Raw genomic sequence first — 3,994 nt, forward strand, 5'->3', positions numbered from 1 at the left:
ATTAATATATTTATTCAAAAATTATCTATCAACGATTAGTTTACAATATAAAATATATATATATATATTATTTATTTAAATATAAATTATTAATTATTAGCCAATTCGCGAGAAGGGGATACTTTGTTTCGGATACATCAATGAACTGTTAGAAAATGTATTTTCTTTTTTTTATTGTTAAAATATATTAAAGTGCAGTTTATAGTTTAATTTATGTTTTATACTACGTTTGTATTTCTATATATTATTCAATGTTATATTTAAACAATTGCAGATAATATCTTGTATAAAGCAGACAAAGAAATTTTATCTGTCACATTTTATTTGTGATCTTTGTATTCATGGGGGGTTTAGTAATACAACTACATACACGGTCAATATATATATATATAAATATACACCTACGCATGTATTTATATCAAAGTAATTTATGCCAACATTAATAAGAAAATTGCATAGTAAAAGATAGTTATAAAAAAATTACCTTTGAATCAATGAAATACGAACGCTTCTCTCATATTCATGAGATCATCGGTGTCACGTTTGTATGTGTATAATATATATATACGATATATGTGTGTGTGTGTGTGTGTGTGTGTGTGTTGCGTACTTAAACGAGATTCTTTTCAATTTCTTCCCCACTACCGTTGGAAACAAAAAAAAACATGATTTTTAATTTATAATAAACCCAAAACTTTACACACGGGTTTACATATAACAAAGATTCATATTACACGATGAAGAAAAAAAAAAGAAAAGAAAAAAAAGAAGGATCGTATAACATTGTATATACAAGTGTCGTTTATCTTACTTAATTACATAAACCAGTAACGCTGGGGTTTATTATTTAATTTATTTTCTATACAAAAATGTAAAAAGAAAAGAAAAGAAAAAAGAGAAAAAAAAATTAAAAAGAAATGAAATGAAGTAAAACGTCAGATGTAATTAAAAGAAATATAATTGACATGACAAATGAAAGTGAGAGAGAAGAACACCACACCACACCAACACGTAGAATATAATAAAAAACGTCTTTAGTTATTATGTATTGTAGTATATAATATCGTATCCGGTAAAAGATCTGACGACACGACGACGACGTTTACGCGTCAAAGAAAAATCAGCTCGCGTGTGGAATGTCGTTTCGTGTCGATATACATATATATATATATACATGGTGTGTGTGTATGTGTATAAGTAACTTACATAGGTAGTTAACACAAAGGACTGGCTTACGAACTGGGTGCAAAACTTGCGTTCTCTTTTGAATGCATACGCGGACATACATTCTCTCTCTCTTTTTTTTCTCTCTCTTTCTCTCTCTCTCTCTGTCTCTCTCTCTCTGTGTCTAACTTTCTTAAAGCTGCGAGTTCCGTTTCGCTTGGTACAATCTTATCGACTTTATGCAAGCAAGAACCCGAGTTTGCATCAAGAGAACCAATCGGACAACTCGAGTTTGCGAGAGATTATTGATTGTTACTAACCGATTTTAATTTATACTTTTGTACGAAGACCGATCGAGATCTTATATTAGCCGATAAACATAGGATGGATGTAACGGGTGTCGTGTTTTATATCGGTTTAGTAACTGTTCGCTAATAATCGGTCAAGAATTTTCCTTGCGTTTTTATTTCTGTTTTTTTTTTTTTTTTTCGTTTTTTTTTTCTTTCTTTTAAATAGAAATAAAACGCGGGCGAGAAAAAAAAATTGATTGTGTAATTGACCTAACGTTTTATTCCATTATTTATTTGTTTTTTGTTTGAAAATGTTTCTCCTTCCGTTTGTTTTTTTTTTTTTTATCATCAAATTACGCCAAATTTTTCTTTGCCATTTTATCTACGTGTAGAATAACTTTTCGAGTGATAAATCGATCTGCAAATGTTCATAAAATGTCAGAGAATTCAATGCTGTAAATCGTGCATCTTTGCAATTTTTTGGAAAAGTTTTGGTAAAAAATTTTTATACTAAAAGTGAATAGATTTTAATGAAACTAATATTAAATTAAAGTACACTCTTTTATCTACGCGTAGAATACCTTTTCGAGTTATAAATCGATTTCCAAATGTTTAGAAAATATCAGAGAATGCAATACTGTAAGTTGTGCATCTTTGCAATTTTTTTGAAAAGTTTCGGTAAATATTTTGTATACTAAAAGTTAATAGATTTTAATGAAACTTATATTAAATTAAAGTACATTCTTTTGTCTACACGTAGAATACCTTTTCGAGTAATAAATCAATTTCCAAAGGTTTAGAAAATATCAGAGAATGCAATACTGTAATTTGTGCATCTTTGCAATTTTTTTGAAAAGTTTCGGTAAATATTTTGTATACTAAAAGTTCATAGATTTTAATGAAACTTATATTAAATTAAAGTACATTCTTTTGTCTACGCGTAGAATACCATATTGAGTTATAAATTTAGCATAAAAATTTCAGAAAATGTCATAGAATGCAATGCTGCAAATTTTTCCTACTTTGCCATTTCTTTGAAAAGTTTCGGCAAATATTTTTTATACTTTTAGCAAATAGAATTTAATGAAACTTATATTAAATTAAAGTGCACTCTTTTATCTACACGTAGAATACAAATTTGAGTTATAAATAAATCTGCAAAGGTTCAAAAAATGGCAAAGAAAAATTAGCGGATTAGGCAATGTGAATAATGCCTAAGGCCAGGCATTGTTAGCATTGCCGGGGGAGGTTTGGAACCTAGGCCGGTAATGTTAACAATGCCTGGTTTTAGGCATTATTCACATTGCCTAATCCGCTAATTTTTCTTTGCCATTTTATGAACCTTTGCRAATYGATTTATAACWYAAAWARGTATTCWACKYKTAGATAAAAKARTGTACTTTAATTTAATATAAGTTTCATTAAAATCTATTCACTCTTAGTATAAAAAATATTTGCCGAAACTTTTCAAAGAAATGGCAAAGTAGGAAAAATTTGCAGCATCGCATTCTTTGCTATTTTATGAACCTTTTTAGATTGATTTATTACTCAATATAGTATTCAACGCGTAGATAAAAGAGTGTAATTTAATTTAATATAAGTTTCATTAAAATCTATTTACTTTTAGTATACAAAATATTTACCGAAACTTTTCAAAAAAATTGCAAAGATGCACAATTTTCAGCATTGCATTCTCTGACATTTTATGAACATTTTCAGATCGATTTATAACTCGAAAAGGTATTCTACACGTAGAAACAAGACTGTACTTTAATTTAATATAAAAATCATTAAAATCTGTTTGCTAAAAGTATAAAAAATATTTACCGAAACTTTTCAAAGAAATTGCAAAAATGCACAATTAACAGCATTGCATTCTCTGATATTTTCTAAACCTTTGCAAATTGATTTATAACTCAAAAAGGTATTCTACGCTTAGATAAAATAGTGTACTTTAATTTAATATAAGTTTCATTAAAATCTATTTACTATTAGTATAAAAAAATATTTACCGAAACTTTTCAAAGAAATTGCAAAGATGCACAATTTACAGCATTGCATTCTCTGATATTTCTTTGAAAAGTTTCTGTATAAATATATATGCATAAGCATAAAAATATATAATTTGATCTTTTATACGATCGCGTGTCTAAAAAAAATAAATAAAAAGAAGTAACAAAAATATGTCATTTACGAAAGGGTGGGTTAAATAAGAATGAGTTTTATCATCAACCTACCAACCAACCAACCAACCAACCAACCAACCAACCACCGTCACCCACTCGAATGACTACAGCAGCATCGTACATTTGATTTCTTTCTTTCTTGTTTGTAACAGGTTCGTTGACCCCCCCTCCCTCCCGCCCTTGTATACCAACGGAGAGAAAATGATCGTGGATATGCGAAAAGGCACACGAGGAGAGGAGAGTTTCGTGGATCGGTGAAGGGCTCCAGATGAGAGAAGATAACTTGGCTCTCGATGTAGATTCTTCTTATTCTTATTCTTATTTTTATTTTTCTTATTAACCTTTTTCTTCGTA

The sequence above is a fragment of the Polistes canadensis genome, unplaced genomic scaffold (genome assembly GCF_001313835.1).
Source record: "Polistes canadensis isolate GaletaPanama2010 unplaced genomic scaffold, ASM131383v1 scaffold_45, whole genome shotgun sequence".
Classification (NCBI taxonomy): Eukaryota; Metazoa; Arthropoda; class Insecta; order Hymenoptera; family Vespidae; genus Polistes; species Polistes canadensis.